At 35.2% G+C, this 8,570-nt stretch overlaps 1 non-coding gene across 1 annotated transcript; it reads left to right on the top strand.

Moving 5' to 3' along the window:
- The first annotated feature begins 7,472 nt into the window (after positions 1 to 7,472).
- On the top strand, positions 7,473 to 7,579 carry LOC138822511 (U6 spliceosomal RNA). Its single transcript, XR_011370530.1, has one exon. It is a non-coding gene; the product is annotated as a U6 spliceosomal RNA (small nuclear RNA).
- Positions 7,580 to 8,570: the final 991 nt, after the last annotated feature.

Genomic DNA, 8,570 nt, shown 5'->3' with positions numbered 1-8,570 from the left:
CAACTGCATAGATCAACTAGCTTTATCTGACATCTACTGAGTATTTCAACCAGCAGCATCAGAATACATGTTTTTCTCAGCAGCACATGGAACATTTTCCAAAATATTCCACATTTTAGGTAACAAATCAAACTTGTCTAAATTCACAAATATTGAAGTAATACCTTGCATTCTTTTAGAATACAAGGGAATAAAATTAGAATTCCACACCAAAAGCCACCAAAGAGAGTCATGTAACACATGGAGGCTGAACAACACACTGTTGAATCATCAGTGTGTCATGGAAGAGATGAGGAACGTAATTAAAATGTTCATGATATTCAACAAAAATGAACACACAAATTACCAGCTCCTCTGGGACACAGCAAAGGCAGTACTCAGAGGCAAGTTTATAGCTCTGAGTTCCTACATCAACAAATTGGAGAGATCTGAAACCAACAACATTTGAACCACCTTGAAAAAGGGGAGCAAGATAAACTCCAATACAGTAGATGGAAAGAAATCATTAAAATTACATCAGAATTAAACAATTTAGAATCTAAATATGAAAACATAAAAAATCAAAAAGATAAAGAATTGTTACTTTGAAATATTAACAAATTTGCCAGACCCTTAGCAAATCTTATGAGAAAAAGAAGAGAATACACTTAAATAAATAAACTAAGAGATGAGAATGGAAACATCACCACAGAAACAACCAAGCTTCAGAACATTATAACGGAATATTTATCAAACCTTTATACTAGTAATTTAGAGAACCTGGCAGAAATGGACGTTTTCCTAGCAAATATTGTAATGCTGAAAGTAAACCAAGATGAGTTAAACCAGCTTAACAGGCCCATATCAAGCATTAAAATACACACAGTAATAAGAGACCTCCCATCTCAGAAAAACTCAGGACCAGGTGGATTTACAGCGGAATTCTACAACGCCTTCATGTCAGAGCTCACACCAATACTCCTTCAACTCTTCAATGAAATTGAAGGAAAAAGTTCATTACCGAACTCATTCTATGAAGCCATCATAACGCTCATCCCCAAACCAGGCAGGTACTCATCAAAGCCAGAGAACTATAGACCCATTTCTTTGTTCTCTTTCTTTGATGAGTATTGATGCAAAACTTCTCAACAAAATTTTGGCCAATTGACTTGAACAATTCAACCCAAGTATCATACACCAGGATCAAACAGGATTCATTTCAGGGATGCAAAGTTGGTTCAATATAACCAAATAATCTGGTATAATTCATCACATCACAAACAGCAAGGATAAGAACCACATGGTTATCTCAATAGTTGCAGAAAAAGCATTTGACAAGTTTCAATAACCCTTTGTGATGAGGGTTCTGGAAAAATTAGGATTCCAGGGAACATTCCTCAATGCAATAAAGGCTGTATATGACAAAAACCTACAGCCAGCATAAAATTTAATGGTGAAAAACTAAAGCCATTTCCTCTTAACTCAGGAACAAGACAAGGATGTCCACTCTCTCCGCTTCTCTTCAATTTAGTATTAGAATGACTAGCTACAGAAACAAGAAAAGAGGCAAATATAAAAATGATCCAAATAGGGAAAGATGAAATAAAACTCTTCCTCTTTGCAGATGACATTAGCTTGTGTTTAATGAATACCACAGTCTCCACACCCAAGTATTTCAAGCTGTTGCTAAACTTTGGCAATGTAACATGGTATAAAATTAACCCTGAAAAAATCAGTGGCTTTTCTCTATTCCAACAATGAGAAAAGTGTGGCTGAAATCAGGAAAGCAACTCCATTTGTAATAGCTCCACAACAATAAAATACCTAGGAAGTAACTTAACCAAAGAAGCTAAGGATCTCTGTGATGAAAACTTTATAAACTTGAAAAAGGAAATCAAAACATAAATTCGATAGTGGAAAAATCTCCCATGTTCCTGGATTGGAAGGATAAACATCGTGAAAATGGCAATACTTCCCAAGGCTATCTACTAATTCAATGCAATACCTATCGATATTCCTACCAGATGCTTCAAGGAAATAGAAGACGCAATGCAAAAATTCATACGGAACAATTAAAAGACCCAAATAGCAAAAGCAATCCTTAACAGAAAGAATAGTGCTGGAAGAATATCAATACCAACTTTTAAACTCTACTACAAAGCTATAATATTCAAAACAGCTTGTTACGGGCACAAGAACAGACCTCAGGACCAATGGAATAGAATTGAAAACCCAGCAATGAATCCACAGACCTAGAACACTGTAATCTTCAATGAAGAAGCCAAAAAGTATAATGGAAGAAAGACAGCCTCTTTAGTAAATGGTGCTTGCAAAATTGGTAAATTACTTTTAGAAAACAAAATCTATATCCTTATATATCACCCTGCACCAGAATCATCTCCAAATTGACCAAATACCTCAGAGTCAAAGCAGACACTCTGAAAACTTTAAAGGATGGAGTAAGAGAACCCTAGGTCTCCTTTGCACAGACCAATATTTTCTTTAAAGAGACCCAGAAAGAGAAAAAAAAAACAACAAAAAAAAGGATGGACAAATGGGATTGCATTAAATTGCATAACTTCTGCATGTCAAACACATAGCTAGCACGATCAGTAGAAGGTCTAGGGATTGGGAGATCTTCACTAGCCATACAAAGAACAAGGGCCTCATATCTAAAGTATACCTGGATCTCAAAAATATTTAATACCCCAACAACAAATCCTCAAAGAAACAACTTCCCCATAAATCAATGGACTAAAAACTTAAAGGGAATCTTTTATGAATAGGAAAGAAGGATGGCCAGTAAACACATGAAGAAACGCTCAACATCCTTACCCAGAAAAGAAATGCAAATCAAAACCACATCGTGATACCTCCTCACCCCAGATACAATGGCTATAATCAAGATCTCTAATAACAACAGATGCTGGAAGGGATGAGGACAGAAGGGAACCTTACTGCATTGTTGGTGGGAGTGTAAACTTGTTCAGCCACTTTGGAAATTAGTATGGAGGTTTCTCAAAGACTTTACATAGAGCTCTCCAATGACCTAGCCATCAGACTTTTGAGCATTTACCCAAGAGATCACAAACAAAACCATACTAAAGCTACCATCATAACTATGTTTATTGCAGCATTATTTACCATAGCTAAGATATTGAATCAAACAAGAGGCCCCTCAGTAGTTGAATGGATCAAGAAAATGTGGTCTATATACCCAATGGAATTCTATGCTTCCATTAGAAATAATGACATTGCCACATTTGTTAGGAAACAGAAAGAACTGGAAAAAGTATATTAGGTGAAGTAATCCGAGCCCAAAGAAACATAGTTCCCTTGGTTTCCCTTACTTGCAATCCCTAGTATATGTCTGAGACAAGCGGAAACGTTCAGATAAGTTGATGTTTGGCGAAATGTACCCGAAAGTAAGGATTCAAATGTTTTTCTTTCTTATGATTGTTTCTAACAAATTTATAAGATGATTTCTTTCTTGCTTTGTATGTCCCTTCCACAAGGTATAACCCCTGCTTTCACTGTATTTTATGTTGGTATAATTTGTGAAGGGGAAGGGAAAAATCAAATGAGGACCCATTGCAGCAATGAGATGTACAAGATTTATGTCGAAAAACGAACTTTACAACTTTGGCTAGGAGGGGGATTAAAGGGAGGGGGAGTGGGGGGACGGGAAGGGATGGGAAGGGGAAACAAAGGAGGAGGCAAAAAAGCTTGATGAGAAATATACTCATTTCCTTGCACATGTAATTGGGCCCACTGTTTACTATATTTTCACAATAAAATATTATCTGAAAAAATTGTATGAATGGATATGATTTTATTTTTCATTACAAACATAGAATGTAGTAAAAATTTTCATAGCAATTACACTGCACTAGGTTGAGGGCAGATTCAAATGTAAATAATATACTGTGTTCATGTACAGAATTTGAGCATGAAAAATTTTAATATGCCTGTGGTCCTAAAACCAATACCTTACTGATATTGTGTGACAAATACAACTTCCTATATGTACAGAAATTTTCCTTGTATCTTTCTAATACATATTTTTATTGTAAATGTCCTGTGCACAGGGTTTACAGTTACATAAATAAGGTAATGAGTACATTTCTTACTGAGCATTTTTATCCTCTCCTTGTTTTTTCCCATACCGTCCCTTCCTTCCACCCCCCCCAACCCTTCTCTACACACACCCCCGCATCTGATAGAGTGTCTTGTACATCTCATTGTTACAATGGGTCAACCTGTATCCATTCCTTGTATCTTAAATGAAGAATTGCTGGCTTGATTTATGCTGATTCTACTTGTATAGATACACCTAAAATCACTCGCCAAGTCCAAGAGCACATAAATAATATTCACATCACTTTTTTTCATTTTGTTATAATTGTGTTCTACACATTTATTGACAGGTTACAAATTATTCTCAAATTTTAATGCATTAAAATACTTTCTTTTTTTCTTATTTTCTTAGCTAGGAAATCAGCAAGACCTCAGTAAGTATTCCTCACATAAGACTTTTCAAATGGGTTGGTGAAATGTTGAGCTGAGCTCCCATCTTTTCAGAACTCACACTTCTGCTTAGGAATTGATTCTGGCTGTTGGAAAAGAGCTCAAGGAAGAATGTCATTTAAAGCCTTATAACTTTATTCTGTACCGGGGTATTTTCTTGCTACTTTGTTTATTGAGCTTGTCTACAAGAACAACATTCCCTGGGGAGCAGGGAGATGCCATATGAGGTTTTCTTACTGAGATTTCTGAGTGACTTGCTATCACTTGTACTGCATTTTGCAAATCGAATCAGTCAAAACCATTTTAAGAGATATTTGGTTTTAAAAGATATTTGGTTCCAAGCATTCTGTCTAAGGCATATTCAACAACTAGTGAAACTTGTGTTGTCTGTAGCTATGTGTCCTTCTCTATGTGTGCATGTATACATGTGTATAGGTATGTGTGTATTTTTGTGTATAGTAACATGCATGTCTACATATAGACGGGCATATACACACATATATTCATATACAAATAAATATACATATATAAATATATGTGCATATATATATATATATATATCAGTTGTTCAGCGATTCAATCTATAGTTCCCAGCATATTGCCACTCTCACAATGTGTACATGATAAACTGCTCTGAGGGTATTTGTTGTATGATAGACATCTTTTGTACTCACTTCCCCCATTAACCTTGTTTTTCATCCCTGAATACCTTCGGTCTACTTTGCATAGGTTAGCATTGTTTTCATTATATGTATTCACTGATAATAGAAGAAAAATTGGTTTGTAAAAGAAAGAGAACTTTTAGGTCAGAGGTTAAAAGTATCCTAATGTCTCAATGATTCTTATGAGATAAAATTTGTAATAGTAGTAAAAGTGAAAAGGAATTCCTAGATCTGTTGTTTTGCCATTTAGAATAGGAAAGAATAACATCACGTCACTATTATAACTCTTAAAGAATGCAAGGGTAACTGATGGTCGCTATCATTTTTCCACAACACCAGTGGATTCTGAAGGATAATAGTAGACCAGCAGAAATTCTAAGTACCAGACATGGAGCATGAAAGATAAAGAGAGGAAATGAGAGAGTGAAAGAGAAAGAGAAATATCACAATACTGAAAGTGCATAACAGATAAACAAGAGCTGTATGAGAATATTCATACTGCTATCTTTAGACTTTACATGTACATTTGGAGGTATTTGATGTATGTTAACCCATTAACATGAAATATAAAGTTATTTTGATAAAAATAAAAATGATTCAGGAGAAATTATAAATGCAAAAACAATCTTCACAGAAGCAAATTCTCAGAAATATTTCATCACTTTGAAAAGGATAAAGTGGATGAAGTTAGTAGTATGACAATTCACAAAGACATAAAAAGATATTAATATATTTCATTATATATCCCAAAGAAGAAAGCAATTATTGATTAGATGATTTTTTAAAACACAGTCTCTCAGGTGTTGGGAAGGTGGCTCAGTGGTAGAGTGCCTGCCTTGCATGCACTGGGTTTGATTCCTCAGCATGATATAAGCCGAAAAAGATGGAAGTGTGTTGTGGCTCAAGTGTTAGCGCTAGCTTGGAGCTGAGGGAGAGCACCTAGGACCCAGAGTTCAAGCCCCATGACCAGAAAAATCAAAATATAAAACAAAACAAAACACAGTCTCTCACTTTTGTGGCTTCAACTCTATAATACCACTGCTTCAGCCTAGGGCTAAGGTTTTAGGTGTGTATATTTATCAACACTCCTGATTCAGACTCTACTTAATCATTTTTTTAAAATAAATATTTTGTTCTTAATTTTCCTCTTTGTAAATTCACATGCCCTATAAAAAATGGTTCGGCCATCCCAGTAACCTTCTCAATGTACCTCCTAATAACGACTTTCAAAAAGTTGTATTATATTACAAGCAAAACAATGCTACAAATAAGGAAAACCAATAAAAATATTAATGATTAAAATAAAAACTAAAATACTTATCAGTGTTTTCAGTATTTGAAGGGTATTACCTATTAGATTTTACTATTTTCTCATATCCCTGTACATTTAAAATGGGCTAAGGTTATGATATTCAACAAGAGGTTTTTAGGTTATGAGTAATCTTTAAAGTTACCCACTAAGATTACTCTTTATGGCTCATCTAATCATTTGTATATGTCTTATATCATCATTTGTTCCTCGCTAACATATAAAATAAGGAAGCCAGGGGCTGGGAAGGTAGCTCAGTGGTAGAGAGCTTGCCTTGCATGCTTGAGGCCCTGGGTTCAATTCCTCAGCACCACATAAGCAAAAAGAAAAAAGCCGGAAGTGGCGCTGTGGCTCAAGTGGTAGAATGCTAGCCTTGAGCTGAAGAGCTGAGGGAGAGCGCCCAGGCCCATAGTTCAGGCCCCACGACCGGACCCAAAAAAATTTAAAAAACATAAAATAAAATAAGGAAGCCCTATAGTTTTAACAGAAACTGTGTAGTTAACAAAGTCTTAACTCTTTATTCTGCTCCTTTACATAAAGACTTGGCAACTTCTGATTAGTAATGTTCCTATAAACTCTTAAATATACATTCATAGTAGCATAGGTCTGTTCTGTTACCATAAATCTTAAATATTTTATCGAAAAGTTTTATTACCTGCCAAACAGTCCTTGTTTTAGCATATATAAGCAAATTCCCAAAATTAAATATATTTAAACCATTAAAACTTTTAACAAAACTTAACACTTGCTGCAGTGTTCATTATGACAGGTGCCTTGTATAGAATAATTTAATTCCTCCTCCTACACATCTCTTGAACAACAAATATCTGGAATTATTTTGTTTTTGACATGTCAATCTTGATTTTAGTCTTAAATGTGTGCTTATTTAAGAAGTACATGGTTCTAAAATTTCATGAAATTTCTTTTAAACTTACTTTTTGTTGAATTGTCTAGTTTAAGAAATTCAATTACATTTTATATATAAAACATGTTCTATGTTCCATTCAGCATCACTTACTCTAACATTGGAACTATACAGAGAAGATTTGAATGACCCCTGTGCAAGGATTGCAGGCAAATTCCTGTACCATTACCTACTTTCACAACAACAGATGCTGGAGGGGATGTGGCCACAAGTTAACTGTACTGCACTCTTGGTGGGAGTGTCAACTTGTTCAACCACTTTGGAAAGTAGTATGGAGGTTCCTCAAAAGACTTCACATAGAACTCCCCTATGACACAGCAATCCCACTTTTGAGCATTTACCCAAAAGATCACAAACAAGACGGTACTAAAACTGCCATCACAATTATATTTATTGCAGCATTGTTTAAGATAGCTATGATATAGGACCAACCCCAATGCCCTTCATCAGATAAATAGATCAAGAACATGTGCTATTTATACCAATGAAATTCTATGCCTCCATGAGAAAGTATGGCATGACCCAATTTGTTAGAAAATGGAAAGACTTGGAAAAAAATTATTAAGTGATGTAAGCCAAGTCCAAAGAAACATAGGTCACAGGGTTTCCCTAATTTTTAATAACTAATATAACTGGGATAAGCAGAAAAGGTCAAAATCTATGCACATATGACCAGATAAGATGTTGTTAAGGGAAATGAACCCCCAAATAGGAACACAACTGTTTTTTTTTCTTTCTTGCTATTGTTCTAACGTACTTATAACAGGCTATGTGATTTTTTTTGTTTCTTTATATGTTCCTCCCCCATGCTATAACCCCTGTTTTCACTGTATTTGAATTTTGTGTGCCCACCTCTTGTATATACGCTCCTGTAATTTGGGGGAGGGGAAGGAAAAAAGCAAAATGCTGAAATAGGGATTCAGGTTGACCCATTGTAACAATGAGATGCACAAGACACTATGTTGAAAACTGAACTTTACAATTTAGGCAGGGGAAGTGGGGAGGGGCGTGTACTTGTAGAGGTGGGAGGGAAAGGACGGTAGAGGGAAAATAAAGGAGGAGGTAACAATGCTTGTTAGGAAATGTACTCATTACTTGCTCATGTAAATGTGACCTCTCTGTACAGTATTTTTAAAATAAAAAAAACATATGAAAATGTTCTGAGATG

This window comes from Dipodomys merriami, unplaced genomic scaffold, assembly GCF_024711535.1.
Source record: "Dipodomys merriami isolate MVZ:Mamm:240054 unplaced genomic scaffold, mDipMer1.0.p SCAF_1114, whole genome shotgun sequence".
Lineage (NCBI taxonomy): Eukaryota > Metazoa > Chordata > Mammalia > Rodentia > Heteromyidae > Dipodomys > Dipodomys merriami.
This window is presented reverse-complemented; position numbering and strand designations above follow the sequence as displayed.